We start from the raw sequence: 27,071 nt of genomic DNA, 5'->3' as shown, positions 1-27,071 counted from the left end.
AACCACCTAACCTGCAATTTCTTTTTTTTTTTAATTTTTTTTATTTATTTATGATAGTCACACAGAGAGAGAGAGGCAGAGACACAGGCAGAGGGAGAAGCAGGCTCCATGCACCAGGAGCCCGACGTGGGATTCGATCCCGGGTCTCCAGGATCGTGCCCTGGGCCAAAGGCAGGCGCCAAACCGCTGCGCCATCCAGGAATCCCCTAACCTGCAATTTCTTAAAAAAAAAAAAAAAAATCTATTAAGCACCTACTGAGTACCAGGCACTAGGCATCTAGGATACAAAGATGAAAATTCATAGTCCCTGCTTCTAGCCTATAAGGGAGATGGACACTGAAGTGGACATCTGTTGTTTTTTGGCTTCCAGCCCTTAACCCCAACTTCCTCTTAGCATATCACTCCCTCGTTTGGGAAATCCCCCACACTGTGTGTTTGAGATAGTCAGTACACTCTCACACCACAGAAGTCAAAATTGCTAGCTGCTCCTCTCTCTCTTCCTTTTCCATTCCTGGTGCAGCTCCAGGTGAGCATATGACTAGGATCAGCCAACCAGAGGCTCTCCCAGGACGAGGAATTTTGATGGTGTTATAAGAACCTTGAGTATGGCTGGAGGTTCTAATCATCATGATGTTAGTGGCAGAACCTCTGGTTCTTTTTTTTTTTTTTTAAAGATTTATTTATTTATTTATGATAAACAGAGAGGGAGAGGCAGAGACACAGGCAGAGGGAGAAGCAAGCAGGCTCCATGCCGGGAACCCGACGTGGGATTCGATCCCGGGTCTCCAGGATCGCGCCCTGGGCCAAAGGCAGGCACCAAATCGCTGCGCCACCCAGGGATCCCAGAACCTCTGGTTCTTGCCCATTCTCTAGCCGTTGTCTTTCTTTGATCTTGAGAACCCCCTCATATTGTTCCAGTAAGTTTATTTCTTTCCCTTAAGATTTCCAGAATTGGTTTCTGTGGACAACAACCAACCAAATCCCTTGCTGATGCAGAAGTGTTAATATTTTGGATACAAAGATGGGAACCTACCCAAACCATCTCAAATAAGTGGAGAGTTTGCTGTAGAAACACAGAGAGCAATATGGGAAGTGGAGGTGCCTAAATTTAAGACAGATGCCATTACAGAAGCCTTCATGAAGCATGATCTTAAAGGATAGTTACGGGTCTCAAATACTATAGACCCTTGTCCAAAATCTTATGGAACTCATATTCTAGTAAAAAAAAAAAAAATGTAACATTGAACTGATGAGCAAAATATTTAAGTTTATGATAAAAGTTAGAAAAGAATGAAGAAGATCTATTTACTAGAGACCCAAAATAGTTCTAGAACCCTCAGCCCAGAGCTGCTATTGACATAACTACTATCGTCAGCTTCTTTCACTTCCATCCCCAACTGAGTTCTGGGCTCCCTATAACATAGCTTTTCTCTACCTTATAGTTCCTGCTTATTTAGAGCTTCCAATGCCTTATAATTTAAATTTTTACATCATCGCTTCTCCAGGGTCATAGTTTGGGTCCCCTGGGAAGCAGACCCTGAGATGGTGATTAGCAGGCCAGAGGTTTATTAGGGAGTACTTTTGGGATTCCCACCTGCAGAAGGAAAAAGACACTGATAGAAATAAATGGGGAGAGCAGTTGAGCCGCAGTGCTGTCTTGACTTGCATGACCTACTCATTTGCTAGGGACTTCCCAGATTTTAGCTTTTGTCCCTGCAACTGCCACTATACCAGGCAAACTGGGATTCTTGGTCATCGTAGTATTGACAAAAGCCTCAGCCAACTAAATCACTCTGAAGCTGAGATGATATTCCAAATTTTCCCAAGCAACCATTGGAAATGGGCTTCCCTGGGAAGGACACATGCTTAGGTGGGGAGAAGGGGGAGTCTTCAGTAGAGACAATTCTCCCGAAAAGCTGACAATCGAGGGTTGTCTGCTGGCAGTGCCATCAGCAGCTGAGGGAATAGATCCTTCATTTCTGAATGGGATCTGGGCAGCACATCACACCGTCCACCACAGGTTCTCTGTATGTCATGACCTTTCAGCTTCAGTTACTACTGCTCATTGCTGGAGACTCTCCCAGTCCAAATCCCTGACTGTGAGAGTCTGGTTTAACCTGGCCCACATCACCATCTAGGGACTGGCTCCCCTTGGCCATTCAGCTATGGTAGGATTGTATGGTAGAACCATGCCCCTCGTGAAGGGTATGTGGGGAACTTCTGTGCTTTGTTTTTTTTCTTCAATTTTTCTGTAAGATTGAAATTCTTTCAAAATAAAAAGTTAGGGCAGCCCGGGTGGCTCAGCAGTTTAGTGCCACCTTCAGCCCAGGGCGTGATCCTGGAGACCCGGGATCAAGTCCTACATCGGGCTCCCTGCATGGAGCCTGCTTCTCCCTCTGCCTGTGTCTCTGCCTCTGTGTGTGTGTGTGTGTGTGTGTGTGTGTGTGTGTGTTTGTGTGTGTGTATCTCATGAATGAATAAATAAAATCTTAAAAAAATAAAAATAAAAAGTTAAAAGGGGAAAAAATAATCATGTCCTTCTAGACTCACCACTTTGACAAGGTCAAAGCTAGAGGAAATCTCGTCGGTGAGCATCCCCATTGGCATGACCACATACCAGCAAACAATTGTAACGTGCGATAGTGGGTCGAGCATTACAATGTACATATATAAGAAGGAGTGTTTAAGGGAACAGTGGGTGGGATACATATGGTTTGTGAGGGGTCCAAAACACCTCGCTCTGCCTAGTAGAGCCCAGAAACTTTTGCCCACAGTCTTGAAGTAGGACCTGAAAAATGAGCTAGGGCCTAGGTTTTTGTCCAGGTGGTAGGGAGAGGAAGATATTCCAAGCAGAGAAAATCATCATTGTGAAGGCGCAGAGGTGTGAGAGAAACTGGAGTGGCCCTGAAGGGGTTGGCCTTCCAGCCACCCTTGTACTCGCTGCCTCTTAGCCAGTGCCTGAGAGGCATTTTTGGCAGCTGTGCAGAGGGAAACATGCCACCCATTGAATCATCTGGGGCACTCCCTGTTCCCACCTTTCACGAGCTGGTGCCAATGGGTTCTCTGGGCCAAATCATGCCCCACCCTGATCCTGTTTGACTTGTATACTCTGCCAGAATCCTCACAAGGGGCGGCTTTGCCTGAGGCCCCTGCTGCCCTTCGCTCTACTCCAGCAGCCAGGTCAAAGCCAACACGGGTCCCTTCTCGTGCTGTCAAGCTCCCACTGATGTAAACTGGGCCTTGGGAAGTGGGGGTAGCAGGTTGCTTCGGTTGCCAACTTGGCTCTGGTAGGCAGCTCTGCTTTTCCTACTAGAATGCTAATAATGGAAGGATTCCCAGGAGAGGTGTAGAGGTTCCCATCTATGGTTTCCAGAGGCACTAAGTTTGCTGACTTTTAAAGCTTCACACGAGTACAACAGTGAGAAGACCTCTACAACAGTGAAAAAGACATCACCATCAGCAAGTCTGCAAGATAATAATAATAGCTAACTCTTATTGAGTACTTACTATGTGCCACACAGTGGTTTATAGGAATTAATCCATATAATCCTCATAAAAGCCCTATAAGATAAACACTATTACTATCCCCATTTCTCAAACGAGGAAATAGAGACCCAGACGTGATGTTACTCTGCTTGGAATTACACATCTCGTAAGCGGACTTGAGCCCAGCCATTCCCTCCATTTCAATGACTCTATTAGTCTATGTTCTGATGATTTCACTGGCATCTTATAAGGTGATGTCTGAAAATGCTCTACACTATATTAACACCAAGTTCTTTCACATACATCATCTCAGTTCAGCTTCGTATTAGTCCAATGAGGACATCGAGCACAGGGCCGTCGTTTCATGTTGCAGATGAGGAAATGGAGGCTCAGAGAAAATGAAGTGAATTAATAACCAGCGAGTGGTCAGATTGTGTTTTGCTTGTTGGCCTTCCTTTTGGTAAGTCATTTCAAAGGGTCCTAAGAATATTTGTATCCAAAACTATCTAATGAATGCATGTACCCTAAAAGGACCTCAGAGTAGCTACACACTGGTTTTGTGTTTGTATTTAATATAGTGGGCATTTTGTAAAATACAAACATTACATGGAAGGGGAATCAAGTTTCTGTGGAAAGAGGTCTACACTGGAAGTCAGGATTATTGTCTGAATTAAAGTTTTTGTTTCATCATGAACTCCAGTGACCTTGATTAACTTACCTTTTGGGGCCTGATTTTTCTCTCCTGAAAAACCAACAGGTTGGGTTTTTATAAACTGACTGGCCCTTCCAACTCTTAGAAATATCGTGATGATATTGTAAGACTGGCCTACTTAGAAATACTCAAATTGGCTTAGGCTCAAAGTGGAGCTGCTGAGGAACTAGCATCAGTGTAGTGGCAACCAGTCCCTTCACTCACAGGGGTTCCCCACCTGGCCTTGACTGAGATGGAGGGTTTCTATTTGGGTACCACATAATTTTTCTATCTTTTTTTTAATTTTAATTTAATTTTTCTATCTTTAACATTCGAGGCAGAAAGATTATTTTAAAATAATCAAAAAATGGGCAGCCTGGGTGGCTCAGCGGTTGAGCATCTGCCTTGGGCTCAGAGCATGATCCTAGAGTCCCAGGATCGAGTCCCACATCGGGCTCCCTGCATGGAGCCTGCTTCTCCCTCTGCCTGTGTCTCTGCCTCTCTGTCCCGCATGAATGGATAAATAAAACCTTTAAAAAAAATAAAATAAATAAAATAAAATAAAATAATCAAAAAACCTACAGGTTTAAAATGGTTTTTTTTTGTTGTTGTTGTTGTTTTTTAAGTTTTATTTACTTAAGTAATCTCTACACTGAACATGGGGCTCAAATTCACAACCCCAAGGCATTTTGTTAATAATAGTCATCATGCTGCACAGTACAGCTCTAGGTTTATTCATCCTACCTAACTCTAACTTTGTACTCTTTGACCAACATTTCCCCATTGCCCATCCTTGATAACCACCATTCTCTCTGCTTCTGTGGATGGGCTTTTTTAGATTCCGTATATAAGTGAAATCATGCAGGTTTTCTTCGTTTTGTGTGCAGCTTATTTCACCTAGTGTAATGTCCTCCATTCATTCAACTTGTTGCAAATGGCAGGATCTCCTTTTTTAAGGATGAATAATTTTCCATTGTGTATGTGTGTACATATATCACAATTTACTTATCCATTTATTCATCAATGGAATTTTAAATTGTTTCCATATCTTAGCTATTGTGAATAATGCTGCAATAAATACAAGAGCACAGGTATCTCTTTGAAGGACTAATTTCACTTCCCTTAGGTATATACTCAGAAGTTTCATTAGATCAAATAGTAATTCTATTTTTAGTTTTCTGAGAAAACTTCATAGATATAATATTGGCTGTACCAATTTGTGTTCCCATCAAAAATGTACAAAGGCTCCTTTTCTCCGTATCCTCACCTATACTTATCTCTTTTTTTGTTTTGTTTTGTTTTTTAAGATAACCATTCTAACAGGTGTGAGGTGATATCTCACTGTGGTTTTGATTTGCATTTCTCTGATGATCAGTGATATTGAACACATTTTCATATAACTGCTGGCCAGCCAGTTGTATGTCTTCTTCAGAAAAATGTTTATTTAGGCCTTTTGCACATTTTGAAATCGGGTTGTTTGGGTTTTTTGTTTGTTTGGTTTTTGCTGTTGAGCTGTAGCAGTTCCTTATATAATTTGGATATTAACTTCTTAACTGATGTGTGGTTTGTACATATTTTCTCCCAATTTGTAGGTTGCTTATTCATTTTGTTGATATTTTTTTTTCTTTCTGTGCAGAAGCTTTTCTGTTTGATGTGGCCTCACTTATTTATTTCTGGTTTTGGCACCCAAGCTTTTGGTGTCTTATTTTAAAAATCATTGTGAAGGCTGATATCAAGGAGTTTTTCCCCTATGTTTTCTTCTAAGAGTTATACAGTTTCAAGTCTAGGCCTTAATCCATTTTGAATTTATTTTTATATATGGTGTAAGACAAAGGTCCAGTTTCATTCTTCTGCATGTGAATGTCCTATTTTCCCAGTGCCATTATGTATCCCTGTTGCCCTTGTCAAAAATTAGTTGATCATATATGCTTGGATTTATTTCTGGGCTCTTATTCTGTTCATTGGTCTTTGTGTCTGTTTTTATGTCAGTCCTATACTACATCATGTACATATTAAAGCTCTCTCTATTCTTGTTCTTTTCTCATTAACCTGCAATAATATAGGTTTAGTGCCATTGACACAAATATAGAGAATGGAAGTGTGGCATCACTAAGTTATTAGGTTATAAGTTATTGCAGTGTTTTTCAAACTGGGTCACAACCCAACAGTGGGTCAATTTAGTGTACTGAAACAAGCACTTATTAAAAAAAAAAGATATAGAAAAGAAAAACTCTCAAAATTTGTCATATGGTGTCAATAAGTATTGTATACAGAAAATTGTTTCATACATGTGCACACAGAGGCGACCAATCCAAAGAAGTGCAGGTGCACCATCTCTGGAGCAGGGGCCCTCCAAGCTCACTGTAGTAGGCTGCATAATGATCCCCAGCAATTGCAGGTCCTGATCCCTGGAACCCGAGAATGTTACATTAGAAGGAAAAAAGAATCTTTGCAGGTGTGATTAAGTTTAGGGTGTTGAGATGGCTAGATTATCCTGGGTTATCTGTGTGGGCCACACTATGTAATCACAGGTGTTCTTATAAGAGAAAGGCAGAGGGAGATCTGACACAGATAGAAGCACGGCTCTGTAATACCTTGGTTTTGACCCAGTGAAACCGATTTCAGACTTCTGGCATCCAGAAGTGAGAGAATAAATGTCTGGTGTTTAGACTACCAGTTTGTGGCCATTTGTCACAGCAATCACAGGAAACTGTACTCCCCCCCTCTTCTCACCTCTGCTGGTTGTTGCATCCTGGGTGGGGGAGGATCCTAGAGAGGGAACCAACACCATCAGAGAGGTAGTAGTGGTGACACTTGAAAGGTTATAGAGCTATTTACCAAGTGGCCTGGAATGTTCCTATTATTTTCACAACTGGTGCAGCTGCACTGCCCTAGACAGGCCGCCCAGCCGCTCTGTTTATGTGAGTATGAATATCAGTGTATTCATATTCATACTGGAAACCAGGTCATCATGTAAAATGGATTCCTGTGTGAGTGGATGCCAAAAAAAAAAGGGGGGGGGATTGAAATCCGCTGACCCAGATGACCCAGATTATGTTTAGACTGACTTTTTTTTTAGGATGTCATCAATATGAAAACCTAAAATGTAAATATCCTCGAAAAGTCCATGGACTCCCAAGATTCATCTCCAGACACTCAAGGACCCTTGGACCCCAGTTTGAGAAGCAGTAAAGTCAACTTCTCTCTAGCATCAAGTAGAGTACACAGCTATTTCACATCTCTTGTATCGGAAGCCTAATTTGTGAGCGCTCATCCACCCCAGGCTGTGCTGACCTGTTGTTCCTTCTTAACCAACCCTTGGCACCTGCCTCTCAACATGGAGCTTTCACATTGGCCACCTTTCCCACAGAGCGGGTTTGAGGCCTCTAGAGACTCACTCTTGTCTGTGCAGACGGAGAGCCACTCTGACCATCTGCCCTCACCCTGTCCCCCACCTCTCTCTGCCTCAGAGCCTCAGAGTCCTTGTTCCAGTGAGCCCCTGGCTCCTTGCTATCTGTAGTCCCCGAGGACTGACTTATCTTAGCCCCATAGTCTTAAAAGCAAAGATTTAGGAGCAACATCCTGCTTTAAAAACCAAACAAAACACTGTCTCTGATGTATAGCAAACCTCCTTCTCCAGGGGCTATTTTCTGCTTCTCCTTGATTCTCAAACTGCTGTCCCCCATCCCGGGCTCTGATGCAAGAAGGGATTGGGTTCTTACCTAACACAAAATATGCTGACACTCCAAACACCTCTCTCTCAACGGAGCTCTCTGTGTCCCACCCCATCGTAGGTGGGTTTTACTATAATTATTGGTAGTTCGGCCTCCCTTTGTGACAGATCAGCTTTGAGCAACTAGAACATAGAGTTCCAATCCCTGTGGCACCCCTAATCTGCCACCGAGCTCCCATTCCAGACCACCAATGAGCCCCAGTTCCACCTGAGGGACACCAGAGGTGCCTACCCTGAGGCAAAACTTCCCTCTTCATGACCCGGGCGTCCTTCACTCCAGCCAAACCATTTCCTTATGCATGCACCAACCAACCTTCCGAGTCATGAATGTCCCAGAGCTTATATGACCCTTTATACGTTGTTTCCTCTACCCCTAACCATTTCATTTTCACCACAACCTTGGGCATTCAAGGTTTTGAAAAAAACTGATGCTCATTGTTCAAGAGACCCATTACTCTGTGCTGTTCAATTAGTGAGTGTCATTGCTGGCTTTGGACTCCCACCTTCTGGCTCTAGATCCTGTCCACTTTTCATTCCACCCTATTGCCATATCCTCACTGTATAGTAAAGCTAACATGAGAGGCAGGGAAGAGAAGGATTCTCCACATTTCTCCAACAGGGGCTGTCTGCCTGAAGTTACAAAGAATCATCCCTACCCTGAAGTTAAGTGAGTTTATACATTCGCCTTATCTTTATGGGCAAGAGCATAGATGGAAACCTACCTATATAGTTTGAGGGTGCCCAGAGAAGGGTCCCCCCAGCCTAAGACCTAATAAGGTGGCAGAAATTGAAACTCTATTATTAGAGTCCTTCCATTCTTTTGAGCCTTAAAGTCATGGGGTAGCAAAGCTTTGGAATCAGATACACCAAGATTCCAAACCCACTTCTACAACTTGGCTATGTAGCCTTAGGCAAGTCCATCTTTTCTGTAATTTTCATCTATATTGTGAACAGGACCTGCTACATAATTTGTGAAGCCTAGTGCAAAATGAAAATGTGGGCCCCCCTTGTTCAAACATTAAGAATTTCAAGATGGCCACAGCAGAGCATTAAACCTCTAAACATAGAACCCCCCATACCTATGAAGCCAGCCCTGAGAACAAAGGATTGCTTTATGGAAAGAGTGTAAAGAGAATTTAGTGTTTAGTATAATGTTTTTTTTTTTAAGATTTTATTTATTTATTCATGATAGTCACAGAGAGAGAGAGAGAGAGGCAGAGACACAGGCAGAGGGAGAAGCAGGCTCCATGCAGGGAGCCCGACGTGGGATTCGATCCCGGGTCTCCAGGATCGCGCCCCAGGCCAAAGGCAGGCGCTAAACCACTGCACCACCCAGGGATCCCTAGTATAATGTTTTATTTTTGTCCTTTTGGTCCATGCTTCTCAAGCCAGAAGACCTGTCTGGGGTGTTCCCTGCAAATACAGGTTCCCAGAACCTTTCTAGTCCATTCTGATTGGGGAGAGAGGGCAGAAATGTACATTTTAACAAGGATCTTTGCCAAGATCCTTTGGAATCCCTAGTCTACTTGGCATGAAGCATCCTCAGCTCAGCAAAACTCCCCAGGAGGAATGGCAACCCAAGCCAGGTTTGCAGCGGGCCTTGGTACAGCAATTCTTCTGCAGTTCAAGTGCCACCACTACGCTTCCTGAGGTCAACAGGATGGGCCTTTGTCTGCCTCATTCCTCACTGCATTTCCTCCTTGAAACTCCCAACCACTCCTCCTGCTTCGTTAATTCTACTGTTGGGGCCCTGTGGGTGCAGTAAAGGCACCTGTTCCCCTCAGCACCCTCACTGCCCCCCACATGTAGCCTAGTTTCATGTCTAAGTTGCTCTCAGTCAATGAAAGGCGATAGGACTTCTTCCTTAACCCAGGATATAAAAGCACCTTGGAGTTTAGTAATCCTGAGAGCTACCTTGTGGTGAGTAATTTGCATCCCTCATAGCATTTAAGCCTTACCACAACCCTCTGCAGGAGGCTTCGTAACCCCATTTTACAGATGAGGAAGCTGAGGACAATTCACGCACTTCCGTTATAGGCAGCGGTGGACACAACCCTGCAAGGCAGAGAGTGCAAATATTAGCAGTCCTTATTTTACAGATGAGGAAACTGAGGTTCAGGTGGGTTAGGCAGTTCCCCAAAGTCACAAATGCTGCAAGCAGAAGGGCTGAGATTTGACCTCGGGCCCAGGCTCTTGCCAGCTCACTTCTTCTATGCTTCTCCAAATGTCTTTCCTTCCAACCTTATTTAAGTCCATTTGGGCTGCTATCACAGAATACCATGGACTGAGTGGCTTATAAACAACCAAAACTTATTTCTCGGAGTTTTGAAAGCTGGGAAGTCCAAGATCAGGGTGCTGACAGATATGGTGTCTGCTGAAGGCCCAATTCCTGGTTCATAAATGGTGTCTCTTCCCCATGTCCTCCCACAGTGGGAGGGCCAAGGGCACTATCTTGGGTGTCTTTCATAAGGGCACTAATCTCATTCATGAGGGTTGCACTCTCATACCCTAGTCACTTCCTGAAGACCACACCTCCAAATACCATCTCACTGGGGTTAGGTTTCAACATACAAATTTGGGAAGAGAGACACAAACATTCAGAATTTAGCAGTCCTCTTTGGCAGAAGCCTTAAGAAGGGGGAGCTAACTTTAGCCACGAGGAAAGAGCCCCAAATAGTGAGGACCTGTGGTGCTAACCTTCATGGGTCACACACAAAGGTCACCTCAGGCTCTGATGGAGAAGTGCCTCTAAGCTATGGGAACTGAGGAGATAGGCCCCAGGTGTGCTGGGTGTCTCTCCTTCAGGGCCAACTTGGCTGCTGCTCTGTTGGGGAAAGCAGGTCAGCGACGCACCCAGCTTCACAATCCAAGACGCCGAAAGGATCCCTTCTTTCCCAAGTCACCATATCCTGGCTTCCTGCTCCTCTTCTCTCACACCAACCAACCATGTTGCCCACACTGCCACCCAGACCTGTCCCTCAACTCATTTCTTGTTCACTCCCACACCCCCAGCCTCCATACCTGCTGCCATGGTTAGGAAACTGGAGGGACGTCCCCCTCAAGTGACCCAGAAGCAAGGAGCTGCAGGGGGGTGGGTAACAAATCCAGAGGGCAGTAGACACTGAATGAAAGCAGCCTGCTCTCCCAGGGCATGCTTTCACTCTGGATTGCCGCTGGCAGCACCTTGCTGGTGGTCAGTCATGTCAAAAATTTAGATTACTTAGATGGAAAAGAAAAATCAGTCATATTGGGAGCTTCAAAACATTGTAATTTTTTTTTTTTTACCACCTCTTTGGTGGCAGGAACTACTCTAAGCACTTTTCACATATTAATCTATTCATTGAGCACTGTTTAACTTCTGCATTTGCCTTACCCCAGTGACCCTGAAGGTCTGAGACTTTTATTCACTCATTTCGTAGATGAAAAAGTTCAACCTCAGGAATATAAAGTCATTTGCTCAAGGTCACACGGTCACTAAGAAGTAGACTTCAAACTCCAATCCAAATACTTGAGACACCGAAGCCTACATTCTACAGTCTCCGTATCATGTAAACATCTTCAAAAGTCACTTTTAGAACTAAATAAAACCTCCAAAATAACAGATCTGTCTGTCCAGTAGAAGCCTGACAAATGGGGTCAGAAGAGAGGTGGAAGAGAGAAGTTCTGCCTTCAGAGGCCTCTCCATTTGATTACCGAGGTGAGGTTGCCCCATGAGGGCAGCTGGAGAAGCAGGTAGGACAGCAGGGAGTGACTGTGGGGTTGGGTGGGCCGGCTGGCTGGAGAAGGCACAGGCTTCTCCCTATAAGTCTCTTTTCTTTCATAAGTCCCTGGAATCTTCTTTTCACCCTAGTTTTACCTTCAGTGACATACACAATTTGAGGGACATTTTGTCCCCCAACTTTAATGCATGTGTCCTGACTCACTCTGTGATGGACTAAGAGACACCCAGACAGCTAATAAAATATTATTTTTGAGTGTGTCTATGGAGGTGCTTCTGGAAACATTTTGCATTCAAATTGGTAGACTGAGGAAAGATCACCTTACCTATGAAGGTGGGCATCATCCATCTGTTAAGGGCCTAAATAGAACAAAAAAGTGGAGGAAGGGCAAATTCTTTCTCTCCGCTTGAGCTAAGACACCCATGTTCTCCTGCCCTCAGCCATTGGAGCTCCTGGTTCCCAGGTTTTCGGACTCGGACCAGTACTTGCACCATCAACCCCTGATTCTCAGGCCCTCAGGCTCAGACTGAATTATACCGCCACCTTTTCCTGGTTCTCTGGCCTCCCGATGGCAGATCGTGGGACTTCTCAGCCTCCATAACTGTGTGAGCTAATTCCTACAATCTATCAATCAACTTTCTATTGGTTGTGTTTCTCTGAAGAACACTGAGTAATGCCCACCCTTTCTGTTCTAGACTCTCTACTAGTCCCACCCCACATAGTCTAGTAATCTTTGTGTCTGAACTACCAGTCTATAGACCTTAAACCTTTCTTTACTCTAACCAAATCCATCTTTAGGGAGGCAGCGATGACACTGTCCAGTGAGCTCACCCTGCTCTGCCAACTGCTAACTTCTGCCCACAGTGTGATGGAGAGAGAGGGCATGGTTCAAGCCTAGGTTTGCCAAGTATGGCCAGTGACCTTGAGCAAGCCACTGTACCTCTCTAAGCCTCTTTGTTTTATTTATAAAACATGGAAAATCATGTGTGGCCATTGCAATTGATGCACAGTTTTTCCTGAAGATCTAATAAAGGAAAAGAGAGAGAAAAGGGCTTTGAAAAGTGTGTACTCCATTTCACTATCAGATGTAACTGTCCCCTAGGTGCCATGAGCATTATGGTATGTGGATCATAGAAGTATGGTGGATGTTGACCTATTGCTTCCCCCAGCATCTGGTCCTCCTCCTGTCAACAGTACCCTGATTTCTCTTTGGGCACTCAGTATGTGTATGTTGGATGGGATTGACCCTACCCCATCTCCAGGGATGGATTCCAACTAGCATAAGTCAATAAGGATAAACCTCCTATCACACACAATAATTGGTTAAGGGAAGAGCATGTAAGTCAGTGTAGGCCAATGAAAGAGTGATATTCCTCACATTTAGGAGCTACCAAAAGACAGGATATCTTACCTCTCAGGACGTGAGGTCTGACATTTCATAACTATTTGCTGGCATGAGGTGAGGGCCTAGAACTGCCAGGGAACAGCCTTGTAAAATCTAAGGATGAAGCCCACACTGTGGAGGTAGAAGGAGAGAAACATGGCACTGGCAATCTCAGTTGCTGGAGCTAACTCTACCTGATGTCATCCTAACCAGCAGACTTTTTAGTTATTCATATAACAAAATAAATGTCTTGTACTATTTAAGCCGGCTTGAGTTGGATTTTCCATTATTTACACAGAGTACTTTGCTACATCAATCCTCTTGCTGCTCTTCTCTTTCCTTATCCAGTGCTGGAGGCTTTTCTCTCACAGAGAAAAAAAAAAAAAACAAAGGCAAAACAGAAGACAGAAGAAAAGTGGGGAGGATTTGAAAGCCAAGTCCATAGATCTGACTTCTCGGTAGATGCTCTGGAAAGAGATCCAACACAGGGGACACTTGGAGCTGTTGGCCAGAATAAGTTCCAGGATTATTTGGAAATGTCAATGGTCTATCCTCTCCCTTCTCCCACAGATAATCAAGAGTTGGCTGAGAGTGCTAATCCCCACCAAACACAGCCAAGGAAATATCACCGCTCTGGAATTCTGAGTCTTTCCAGGGGTATAAACCATCATGTTCAGAGTGAGTTCCAGGGCTGGGGCCAGAGGCCACCTCATGTTAGTGACCCATCTGGAGCACCACAATCCATTTCATAGACATTAGGACAGAGGATTATAAGCAGTCCTGCTTGCTCCTATTCCACAATGCCCTAGCCCTGCCCCAAAGAACAAGAGGAAATGAGGCCTAAAGGCCCATCTTACTGACCAGAGACAGCAATACAAGAACTCAAGTGCACAGCACAGCCTCTCCTGGTAGCAGGATTTGAGAGAATGTGAGGCTTAGTTTCCTAAATGCCAGGCGTGTACTTGGAGTTAACTAGGACCACCTGAAATCGATCTGAATCCAAGATGGAGAGGCAGGTGGGCCTGGAGGAGGATGGAACAATAATCAATAAGCCACTGCATCTAAAGGGCTGGGCCAGTTCATGGGCAATTCAGGCAACTGCCAGACCTGTGGTTCCAAGAGAAGGGACCACATCACAGCAGCAGGGAGTTAGGGAGATAGTCACTACCCAAGGGGTATGCCCACGAGGGATAGAGCACCATCCCCAGTCTTTTTTTTTTTAAGATTTTATTTATTTATTCATGAGAGAAATAGAGAGAGACAGAGACATAGGAAGAGGGAGAAGCAGCTCCCTCTGGGGAGCCCGACGCGGGACTTGATCACAGGACCCCGGATCATGGCCTGGGCTGAAGGCAGATGCTCAACCGCTGAGCCACCCAGGTGCCCCTCCTTTCCCGAGTCTTAAGCTCCAACACATATCAGTGTTTGCCCTCAAATAGTGTCTTGGAGATTTCAGTTTCCTCACCTGAGAGATGGGAATAATAGTAATTCCTCCCTTATAAGATTGTCTAGATGAGTAAGTACATGCTAAGTGCTTAAGACAGTGCTTGGCACATAGCTGAGCTCAAAACAAGGCGTTTTTTGGTTACTGGGATCAAGGGGAACTAGGATTCAATGAGGAGGTTGGCATGGGGAAGTGGTGGTGAGCAAAGCAGGGGCCCTATGCTCACCCCCTCTATTCACTCAGCACATAGCATCTACTAACTGGAGATGCAGAGAATCAGAGCTTCAGTGAGGCCAGGTTGCCAGAGGGTTGGGCCAAGACCTTTCCTCCAGCTGTAGGGGAGGCTCCCTCTGAAATTGAGGCAAACAGGCCTTACTGGGGAGGGCTCGGTGGTTCACTGCCAGGGTCTGGGAAGAGCAGACCCTAGAGACAAGAGACAGGTAGATGGACTCTGGAGAACAGTAGCTCTGCACAGAGCTGGCCAAGCTGGTGCCTGTCCGTGACCCTCTGTTTTCTATTCTCCTTTAATGTCATGGGTGGATCAGTAAGGGAAAACCAAAAGGATAAGAGTCTTAGTCTCTAGCTGGGTGGTTCAGAATTTCCTTAACAAATGCCCTTGAATTTTCCCTCATGTTTCTGTATTTCATGTTTTAAAGTAAAGAATTTTTTTAAAAGAGACTGTCTGCTACAAGAATGTTCTTTCGTCCTGTGAATGCACTTGGAGCCTCTGCTCCTTTGCCATTGGTCCTGAGAGGCCGGTGGAGCACAACACTGAGAGCATGCCCAGAGCAAGACTGCAGCATTTGGAGCTGGCACTACCACACTCCTAGTTCTGAAGCTGTGTGAATTTGGATCTGTTCTCCAGCTTCTCTCATGCCTTTGGAATTCTGAGTCTCCCATATTTTTAAAAAATGGAGATAATGGTAAGTTAAATTAGCTAATATGAACAAAGGCACTTGAAATGGTACTTGGTAAAGGCCGCACAAGTAGCTCTGGTCCACATCTGAAGCTGCTGTGGCTCTGCCCAAGCCCCTGAGCTCCCCACATAGACTCGCGGCCTCCTTAATGACCCGGTTACAGCAGACTGTGACATAGACCACACTTTTGCTGAAGGCTTAATGTATCCACCAGGATTCTTTTGGTTACAAGTAAGAGTAAGCCCGACCCAAACAGACATCAGCAAAAATAAGATTTTATGAGCACACATAACTGGAGAGTGCATGGCTTGGTTCAGATGCTCAAAGGATGAGGTCAGGCTCTGGTGTCACTCTCTCGACTTGGCTCTACGCTGCCTGTTGACTCCATTCTCAGACTGGAACTATACTCACAGTCACAAGATGGCTGCCAATAGCGGCAGAGGCTGCCTCCTCCCTGACTCACCATTACAGAGAAACAAGTGAGACTGCTTCGCTGCAGGTTGAAACAGAAGCCCTCAGTGCTCCGATTGGCCTGACTTGGTCATGTAGTAGTCACCAGCATCTTGTGCTATCCCTAGAGCCAGAAATAGAGCCACATAGAGAAACTGAAGTGCTACTCCCCTCCACAAACAACAACAAAAACAAACAAAAAAAAAGTTTGCAATATTTGAAGACGGCAGAGTGAATTACAATGGAGAGGGGGAAAGCTCAGCTTTCTTCCTCCTTGCCATGTCTAAGCAGTTCATCTCTCCTTACCATCCCCCAAATGAGATGCCAGGCAAGATGGAGGATGATGGTTAGGAATCCACATTTGGGAACCAGACTGCCTGGGGCAAGTCTTGGCTTTGCCACCGATACCTGTGCAACCAGGGCAACTGACTTTATGGCCATGAGCCTCTACAGTCATCGTGTCTGCAAAACAGGGCTGGTAATACCACGGAGATCCTGGAGGGTCGCGAGAGTCCCATGAAAGGGTAAGGCCTAGGAGCATGTGTCTGATCCACAGTAGAGAACCAGTTCACCTTGCAACTGTTTTCACTGAGTGGTTGTCCTTCTACCAACTCTGGGCTGTGTCACTCAGCTGGGCCCTGGCCTGAAAGCCTTCAGGAGGGAAGATGACCCGGGCCAGGGGTAGGGAGGGCACTCAGTGAAAGGCTGACTCACTCCTGAGATGAGGAAGAAACCACGAGCATGGATGCAAGAGAGCCAGGCGGGGGCACGGGGCCAAGGATGGGAGCTGGCCGAGGCCAGGAATTCCTAAGAAGTGCTCCCTACACTCGAGTTCGGGTTCATAAGAAAACCACAGCATCTCCTTTTGCCTTCAGAGCCCTGTCTTCTGAGGTAGGAAGTGAAAAACACCATCCAAATAAGGCCCAAAGCCCTGCCGGAATTTGCATGCAGGGTGTTTATATAGATTAGGACATCTCTGTGGACTTGCAGCTTAAACCTCCAAGGCTTTGCTGTTCATCAAAGTTTAATGTTTTGTTTCATGATGTTCCTTGCCAGCGCTAAGTGGCTCTATCAGCTCTTAGGAGGGAAACTTCCCCCTTCGGGGTGCATTTCCCCTGCCCTGAGCTGGAGAGCCCCGTTGCTAAGGGCATCTGTTCTGTTTGCTTGTGAGAAGTACAGATGTGAATAGTCACCGAGTCACATCTTTTGTTCTGCTCATCTGGCAGCTGGGGCACCGGCTGATGTCACAACTGCAGAACACTGGGGCTCCCCAAAGAGGAAAAAGAACAGAAAAAATGCCAAATGGAGCCCAGGAGGCTATGGCTGCACTCAGGGGCCTCCAAGAATAGGGTCTGTTCTCAGGAATTTCACTCTACATGGCTCCAACTAGCATGAAGGCTGATGGAATGTGATTCGTTTCGATCTGGGTTTGTTGGGCCATCACTGACCAGCTGTGAGGGGAAGGTGGTCACTCACAAAGGCCACTGAGATACAATTTCTACCCCCTGCAAGAGTACATTCCAGTTGGGGCTGGGTAGAGCTGGCTCTCCCATTGAAGGGATCTAATTTACGAAGCATCCATCTGGGTCGCATCTCCATCAGAGGATGGGACCAGGACTAGGTTCTTTGCCAGCAGGTGCTCAATTACCTGAGCTAAGTCAATTGTTCACGCCCAAACCACAGCTACTTCTTGAGTTGCCACTGGGTTTTCTACACCGTGAAAGCATGAGATGAAGAATAAGCATTCAAGAAATCTTTATCTAATTGATGACTACCTCAAACCCTACACTAAAAGTAAGTTCGTATATCATAATAATGCCAAAATGGAAGTTTTAGGAATCAGGGATGAATATTAATCCAGGTCCAATCTTATCGGCTCCCCTTGCTGCCTCATTTGTCCAAACCACCATTATTTGTCCCCAGTTGCTTCCTAACTGGTCCTCCCCCTCTTTTAATTTATATGCAACAGAGCAGCCAAGCTAATCATGTGAACCTTGATTTACCTGATTTATATCATGTCGCTGTTTGGCCCCAAGTCTCCTGCTGGCTTTCCATCTCACAAAAAGCAAAAGCCAAAGCCCTTCCAGTTAAGGGACTTTCAGGGCCCTACATGATTTGTGCCCCCACAGGAGTGAAGCCACCTTGGAAGTGGCTCCTAGGGCCCCTGGGATGGAGCCATCACATCAAGCACACAGAGCAGAGATGATTAAATTATCCTTGCTGAGCCTGTAGAAATTACAGAATCATGAATGAATAAGTGATTGTCATTTTTGTAAGCTGCTAAATCTAAGGTGATTTGTTCCCCAGCCGGAGATAACCATTAAGATTTCACATTTTATTTTTTTAAATAATTCGCTACCAAAAAGATTCAAAGGCCACCATTGCATGACAGTATTTAATGAAAAGATAAACTTTTTATTATCCGTTAGGTTTCGAAAGGGTATCATACAGTATGTATACAACTTTTTAAAATGTATTTGAGTACACAAGGTATCCATAAAGTTCTCGTGTGGTTTGAATTTTTTATTAATTCCTGCCGTAACAGGTAGAAACAAGTTGCAAAATGCATCTCAATATTTAAACAAAATTGCCCATGGCTTATTTGCTCTAATTTCTTTATAGAGAGAAAGAATGTGAAGGAAGAGAAAAAAATTCCGTCATTTATTTCTATGTCCCCTACCTTCTAAAGCAGCCAACATCCTCAGTCTCGGGACAGGCAAGGCCACAGCTGAAATGTAAAAGGAATAAAACAAGTTAATTCTTAGGCTGAGCTACCAAGATCCCAGTTCCTGATGACTTGGGAAATCTGGACACGTTTTAGGTGTTCTTAAATATTTTTTGTTTTTTGAGATGCCTGGTGGCTCAGAGGTTGAGCATCTGCCTTTGGCTTAGGGCATGATCTCCGAGTCCCAGGATCGAGTCTTACATCGAGCTCCCCGCAGGGAGCCTGCTTCTCCCTCTGCCTGTGTCTCGGCCTGTCTCTATGAGTCTCTTGTGAATAAATAAATAAAATCTTTTTTTTTAAAGGTAATAAAAAATATTTTTTGTTTTGTTTTGTTGTTAGTGGCGGTGGCAGCGATGGTCTTGCCTCTGGCCCAACCCCAAGCAAGATGCAGCTCCTTTGGCTAGGCTGGGTGACCAGACTGGAGAAGCCTGTGTAGGCTGCAGTTGAAACTTTCCCCCCACGTCCCCTCCCTGTGATTCCTTAACTCCTCTCTGTGTGTCCTGAGAAAAATGTATGTCACTGTTCCTTGCAAACAGAACAGGCTTGAATCAATACATCCACATCAACTTTCCAGGCAAACTAAAATTTCATTCTTTTTACTAAACCTCTTGCACTCTGGTATTGATTTTTTTTTCTTTTCAGGCAAAATGCAGTAGTTTACATTTTTCTGAATTTCATTTTATCTTTTTGGTTTCAACAGTGCTTTCCAGCCTGTCCAGACCCACTGAACCTTAAATGGATCACCTGTCCTACAAGCTGCTCCTCTCAGCCTTAGATTTTCTGGAAGTTTTACAAATACGTCTCATGTGTCTTCATTGAGAAAAATGTTGAATTTTTAAGCCATGTTGAGATGGGTAGAGTCTTCCTGTAGAATTTCATACTTGTTTGATGTTCTAAAACCCCACAACCACCACCCAAAAGAGTAAGGTAGGGTCAAACAAACGGGTAGGAACAATCTGAGCAGGGGCTGGGTGACTTGTCCACGACCCCACCCAAAGTAAACACAAAACTCCCCTGAGAATGCCTTCAGTTCGGTTGCTGTTCCACAAATGCACTAACCCTCTGTGAGGCCCAATGCAAATATCTGTTCCGTGTTTATTATTCTAACATGTGTCAACGTCCTCTTCCTATTTGCCAACATAAGCTCTTTTGAAGTAGGGACAATTTTTGTCATTTGGTTAAACAGAATAGAGGATTAGGGGCTTCTAAAATGCTGGACGGGGCGAAATGGAATGAGTCAGAGTAACATGGAGGAGGTTTTTATAAAAATGTCTTTTAACCATTTAATAAACATGGCCAATCAATGGAGAAGGAAAGGATGATTCGAGAAACAATGCCAGGATATTTGTTAGCTATTTTGAGGGGGGAAGCTCCATTCTGGCCCTAACCTCATGCCATGAATCAAAATAAATTCTAGAAAGATTCAAGAGACAAATGCTACAAAAGCAAATTGTAACATTTGATCTACAAATGCAGATCAATGGGATAGAACTGAAGGTCCAGAAATAAATCTTTAATTTCTTCTTACATCGATGGTCAATTGATTTTCAGCAAAGGTGCCAACACAATTCTTTGGAAAAAGGACAGCCTTTGGAACAAACAGTGCTGGGACAACTGGAGGGGCACAGGCAAAAAGATCAATTACACCCTTACACTATACACAGACCTGAACTCGAATTGATCATGGACTTAAGTACAAGGGCTAAAACAATAAGACACTTAGAAGGTAACACAGAGAAAATCTTTAAGACCTTAGGTTAGGCAAGGATTTCATAGATATGACACCACAAGTATGATCCATGAAAGAACAAATTGATAAATCAGACATCATCAAACTTGAAAGGTTTTGTGCTTCCTGGGGCTCATGGGTGGCTCAGTAGGCCGGCCTCAACTCTTGGTTTCAGCTCAGGTCATGATCTCACAGTTGTGGGGTGCTCAGTGCAAGTCTGCTTCAGATTCTTTCTCCCTCTCCCTCCCCCTCTACCCCTTCCCACTCGTGTGTGTGTGTGTGTGTGTGTGTGTGTGTGTTCTCTCTCAAATAAATAAATAAAATATTTTGTATTTCCTAAGACAACATTAAGAAATCAAAAACTTTTGTATTTCCCAAGACAACATTAAGAAAAATGAAAAACCAAGCAATAAACCAAAGGAGAAAATCTTACACACAACTCCTGCTCTCACAGTTTGTCTTCTTCAGGAGCCACACAGTAAACTCATTAACAAATAAGAGAAACACTAGAGTGACGAGTGCTCTGCAGTAGACAAAACTACTATGATACGTTGCGTGTTAGCCCCGTTAGACTGCATAGTTAGAAAAGAGTTTTCTGCTGAGATGTTCATTTCTATCAGGAAACTTGAGTTCTGAATAACTAACAAAAAGTCAGTCATGTGAAGATCCTAAGGGAGCACCCACCAGGCTGAAGCATGGGCATGTGCAAAGGCCCTTTGGTGGTCACAAGCTTGCTTGTTTGAGAAAATAAACAATGGCTGGTAAGTGTCGGCCGGAGTGGGCAAGAGCCATGGGAAGATGCCTGGTCCCAGAGGGCTTTGAGAAATAAGGTGAGGACAGGGTGTGTGACTGAATCAGATCTGTGTGCGAAATCTACTGAGCAGAGAATGGATTCCAAAAGGGTTTATCACTTGGAGTTCTCAGTTGCAAATAGCAAAGCTGACCCCGGCTGGTTTAGCAGAAAGAAACTTATTTTCATTTTCTGTAAGTATTTTAATTAAATATTCAATCAAATAAATTAATCTCTTCTGAAGGATTTTATTTTAAAAGGCATTGGGCTCACAGATTTTTTTCGGAGGGCCCATAAAACAAGACTCGGGGGTTGAGGGCCCGGGAACAATTCCGAAAACTGCAAGGAGGGAAGCCCTGCAGCTGATGCCCAACTGGTGCTACTTCTTTGTATGGAACTCAACCGTGGCACTCTTTGAGGCCCCCAAGTCAGTTGTCTTTTGCTGTTTCCAAAAATAAAAGAGATTACACAGACCTTCCTTTTTCAAGCTGCTCAGCACTGAATCAAAGTCTCCGAACAGCAAAGCCTGGGTCACCAGCTTACATCCTAGTTGCAAAGGAAGCTAGGAACTTGAGTTTTCGACATTCTGACTTTAGAGAGTGAAACTCCCAAGGCCGGAATTTTCTGAAATATTAAAATGATATTTTTTAAAAAAGTACTAGAAAGTAAGAAAGCATGAAAAAAAAATCCATGAAAAAGAATGTTTCCAAATGAGGACAATGTTATGGTAGTCCAGGGGAGGAATAATACGAGACTTGATAAGTTGATGACGTTATAGGATGATGGTTCTCAAAGTACAGTTCATGACTAGAGCATCTTCTGAAATTTTTGAAAGAAATGTACGTTTCAGGCCCCACCCTGAACTTAGTGATTCAGAAGCTCTGAGGATGAGTGAGGCCCGGCATTTTGATTTTAATAAGGCATCCAGGGGCACCCTGGGTGGCTCAGTGGTTGAGCGTCTGCCTTTGGCTCAGCTGTGATCCCAGGGTCCTGGGATCAAATCCCACATCAGGCTCCCCACAGGGAGCCTGCTTCTCCCTCTGCCTGTGTCTCTGCCTCTCTCTCTGTGTCTCTCATGAATAAATAAATTAAAAATATTTAAAAAAAATAAGGCATCCAGATAATTTGTTGTACACTCGAGTTTGAGAATCACTGATTTAGGACACGGAGAGAAGAATATTCAGAAGTAGTCTCTAGAATTTCTTGATGGATTTGATATGGAATTTAAGGGAGAGAGTGGAATCAAGGAAACCACCTAGATTTTTACTTGAGCAACTGGGAAAATAGTAGCACCTTTTACCAAGATGGAGAGACAGCTGGTTGAAGGAGTGAGGACTGGGTTTGCTAAGCATGCAGGGGAAGACACTAAGGAGGCAGTTGACTAAGAATCCGGAGTGTTTGGGAAAAGCCAGTGATGGAGAAATAGGTTTGGAAAGCCTCAACATTTAGATAGAATTTAAAGCAAATACTAGTGAGGTCACCAGGAAAAGATGTGATAGAAAAAGGGATCCAAGACAGATTTTAAAAGTCAAAGTGAAACATAGGAGGAGGATTCAACCAAAGATAGAGATGGAGTGGCCACGGTGGGCATGAGTAGATAGCTCACAGGATGCAGCATCACAGAATGCAAGAAAAAAAAGTGTTTTCAGGTAAAGGGCATGGCCCACTCCCCTGGATGCTGCTGAAAGGTCAAGATAAGAGGAGAGTGACCCCTTGACTGCAAGGAATTTTGGTGAATCATAGGTAAATTACTAGATTTTTTTTCTAAATATATTTCCTGCTACCCAGAGGGGTAGGGAGCTAATAAGGGAGATTAAATAATATATTAGTTATCTCAGGCTGTTATACAAAATACCACAGAGTGGGTGGCTTAAACATCAGAACTACGTATCAGGACGCCCATATCATCAGGCTCTAGCTTGCAGAAAGTTAGCTGCCTTTTCATTCTGTCCTCAGAGCAAGCTCTCTGGTATCTGTTCTTAAAAAGGAACTAATCCCATCATGAGGGCCCTACCCTCCTGACCTGCAAATATCATCACTTTGGAGATTAAAGCTTAAGGTTATCGATTTGGAGTGTGGAGGGGAGACGTGATTCAGCCCATAGCAGATAAGTTATATAATATCAAGAAGATATTTTTCTTTGCTCAAGTGAGAGGAAGGTGGGTGCATCTGGGACATTGCTACTGGGAAGTCCTCCTCAACTCCCACCCATTGCACCTCCTCCCATTGGGTTCTCATGATCTCACCTGTCACCAGCCGTCCAATTTTGCCACCCTGCCTCCAATGCATCTTCCACATAACAGACTGATGTCAGAAAAAGTCAATGCTCTCCATGGCTGTCCTCTTGGCTTCAAACCCCATGATTCAGCAGTGTTTCCAAAGTGTGTCTGATTCTAAGAGTCACTAGGGTGCTTGTTAGTCTGATCCTAAGGTCCTCCAACAGGAGTGAGTCTGGGGCATTCAAATTCTAAGCAAGTGTCCACCAAGTGATACTTATCATCAATGAAGTTTGAGAAACCCTCCTCCACATGATAAAGTTCAAGTCCTTGGCAGGGCACAGTGGGGCCCAATGAACTGGCCCCATCCTCTCCCTGCAGCTCCTTGGAACTCCCACCTGGCACTCTAAATCTAGTTGTGGACAACTACTTGTGGCTCCTGACCTCCCCATTCTTCCTTGTGCCCCCATTATTCTTTACCTGAAAGGAGACCCTCTCTTCACTTGGCCCCCTGGCCAACTCCTCATCTTTCATCTCCCTGCTTTAGAGCTCCCTCTTCTTCACCACCCTCCTTGTTGACATTCATTTTACACTTCTGCTACTCTCAGTATGTTTCCACTATAGCAACTTTTGCAGAGTTTTAGATTTGCCTATTTGCATGTTTGTCTCCCCACCGGCTTGATAGGTCCAGAGAAGGGAATGCATCCTTTCATCTTTGTATCCCTGGCCTCTTGCACAAAACCAGGTGCAATGCAAATATCCATTAGACGTTTGCCAACTAAATAGACTAGTAAATTATTATGGACAGGACAAAGGAATTCAATAGAATTGCATATTCCTTAAGGACTGCTATTAAAAATCAGGGGAAAGATGATCATCAAGCACACGTGCACACACACACAATGGTACCCAAAGAGAAGAAGAATGCTACCCCATGTGGAAACCAAGACCTCGGCGGTTGCAGACAATAATTGTGACAATTAACCACAAGCTGGCCCCTCTCTGGGTGGGGATCCAAATGAGAGAGAGACAAAGAACTCAGTCAGAATAGTGAAAGCAGCATTGTTTCTGGCAGGCGGGCTGGAGAATGTGGAGGCTTCTAAGACCCTGTTGAAATTCTGAATATCCTGAATGTCCTATTCAATCAGGGAAAAGGAATATCCCTTTCCCTTATTGAAGACTTTGGGATAAGCTATCTCCCAGAAGATTGACCAGAGCCCTAACCAACAGGAGCCGAGGATGCTGCTTCCAGAGATCTGGAATAAAGGTTGCTATCCTCCTCCACTCCTCAGGAGAGGACCCTTCCCCAGTCTCACCAGCCAGAGAAAGTTACTTCCGTTTCCAGGAAGAAAAAAGGAAGAGTGGAGGGTGAAGGAAGTGTGTCTGTCATCGATTTCTCTCCTGAGAGTGGAGCGGAAGCTCCCCCTCTCTCTGTGGAAACACGGGCAGTGGGGGACACATCCTCCCCCATGAGCCCCTGCGGTGGAAGTGCTTTGAGAAGAGCTGATAATTGTAGAGTCAGGTTGAAGAAGGAAGTGAGAAGTTTTTCCAAAACCAGAAGGGAAATGGAAAAGTTCATGTCACGTGAATCTGTGGAGAGCTGAGAAGAAGCCTGTATGAGAAACTCAGAATACTCCCCAACTTCAAAGTGGGGAGAAGGAGAGAGAGCCACTTAACCTTTCGGAGCCTCCCTTCAGCCGCCTGTCCAATGTAGGAGGGTGGGAAGGGGGTCACTCTAAAATGGTAGAAGGGCTGGGTGGACTCAATGTACTGTTGTCATGGGGAATTGTAATAGCCTATGTCACACTCAAGAGATGGGCGATGATGGATGAATCCATACTTATGCCACTCTAGTGGTTGGCTCTCCCTCATCAACTTCCTCCCCACTTTTCCACCCAGTCCATCCACCTCACCAGCATCTTCCAGTGTCAGCTCTGCCTCAAGAGACAAAATGTATGCTCCCTGGACCCTCACATGCTATTGCAGTTAACATCTAAGGATTGTTCCACACTAATTTGGCTTCCCATGCCCTTGAACTCTGCCTTCAATGTTATCACCACCTCCAGGTACGAGGTTCTAGGGAATCTCATGCCCCTTTCTGAATTCAGAGCCCAAACAGGCACAAACAGACCTTCACCCCAGAGGCTCTTTCTAAAACTTGGTTGTTGATGGTAAATTTTCTGTTATAGGTTACACAAGCAACAATATTTTGACCCAAGAAAGGTCTACTCTATCATCAGACACATTCAACAGATGATGACCACAGGCCCTGATGGGGCTAAGCAATCTTGGCCAAGATCTCACTGTAAGGGAGAGGCAGACGGGGGTTAAAAATTAGGCTCTGGCCCCCAGCTGTGCTTGCAAACATGTTCAGCCCTTGAAGTCTAACTCTGTCCTAGACTCTGCATATTTACTTAGCCAACACTTGTGGGTCATTTGTGGTGTGCCAGGTACTGTGTGAAGCACTTTACAATCATTAACTCGTTTAATCCTTAAAACAATCTGAGATAGGCAACCTCTGAGAAGCTACTTAATCTTCTTGTGTCTCAATTTCTCCTTCTGGAAAAGAGGATTCCAAGAAGTACTTACTTCATAGGATTGTTGTGACAGTATCATTAAGTTAACACACCTGGAGCACAGTGCCTGGTATAGAGCAAGTACTACATGATGAAATATTTGTGATATAAATAATAGGGACAAGAACAAGGATGGGTACCCAGTCTTAGAGGGTGAGGGAAAAGTTCCTCGGGAACCACCTACTTGGTGGAGAGTTGGCCAGTTTCTCACTAGTGAAGGAGCTTCTTGCACCTTTGCTCTGGTCCCCGCCAACGGTCAAATATGAGATGCAGCTTCAGATGAGAGTAAATACACTTTCCAAGATGTAAAGATGCATTTGCTAGCTCTTATTTACAGACGTGCTAACAATGGAAAACTCATGTTCCCTCATCTGACCAACCCTGAGAGCAACGCCAAAGATTTCCTGTAATGAAAGGGACTAAAAATACTTTTTGATGATGGAGAGGGTGGAAGTTGAGCAACGCTGACTGAGTGAAATACGGAAATGATACCAAATGGCACCCAAGCAACAAAGCAAACAGCCCACCTGGCTTTTGATCTCTCAATCTTATCCCAAGACTCAGTACGTCTTGTTTTGTTCTGGGAGGCCATGCTGTGTCTTTGCATCTGCAAGATCCACCTAATTTTCTAGAGAAAAAAATTAGTCGGCATTGACTAATGCTGAACTACTGCAGAAGATGGTTTCCAGCAAATCAAACACCTAAATAATATAACTTTCTCATCTTCACAACCCTTTGGAGATCTTTAAGAACTGGGAATATGTTTCAGGCTTTGGGGACTCAACAACTAACTCCATATTTACTGTCAATTAAGACATACTTCATATTTTTATTAAATTTAACTGTTTTTATTCAATTTAGCCATTTTGTTAAACCATCATGGAATAGTTTTCCTAGTTTATAAAACTCCTCATATATGTTATTTTATTTTACTGTCATCCCCACTCGATGAGCAATAGTCATCATTCCCATCACCATCGCCCTTTTCACAGATGAAGAAACTGAGGCACAGAGAAGTAAAGAAACTTGTCAGAGATCACATGGCAGCAGATGACACCCTTCTGATGCAAGAGCTGTTTCTTCTGTTCTGCCCTCCCGATCCCCTGAAATTCAGTTTAACACTGTTTGGGGTATCCTCATTGTTATAAATCTTCTCTGTTTATTGTGGCTGACTTCCAAAAGAGGCCTCAGCCTGGCCAAGAGGAACCTTC

The 27,071-nt window shown here is 44.4% G+C and overlaps 1 long non-coding RNA gene across 1 annotated transcript; it reads right to left on the bottom strand.

The window, feature by feature from the left end:
* Positions 1-58: 58 nt before the first annotated feature.
* Positions 59-26,234, bottom strand: LOC144291191 (uncharacterized). The gene is made up of 4 exons (XR_013358524.1): positions 26,045-26,234; positions 18,505-18,552; positions 9,869-9,965; positions 59-220 (listed from the first exon to the last, which is right to left on the bottom strand). It is a non-coding gene; the product is annotated as an uncharacterized LOC144291191 (long non-coding RNA).
* Between the last annotated feature and the right edge of the window lie 837 nt (positions 26,235-27,071).

This window comes from Canis aureus, chromosome 2, assembly GCF_053574225.1.
Source record: "Canis aureus isolate CA01 chromosome 2, VMU_Caureus_v.1.0, whole genome shotgun sequence".
Lineage (NCBI taxonomy): Eukaryota > Metazoa > Chordata > Mammalia > Carnivora > Canidae > Canis > Canis aureus.
Note: the sequence above shows the minus strand (reverse complement) of the source record. Positions and strands in the feature narration are given on the sequence as shown.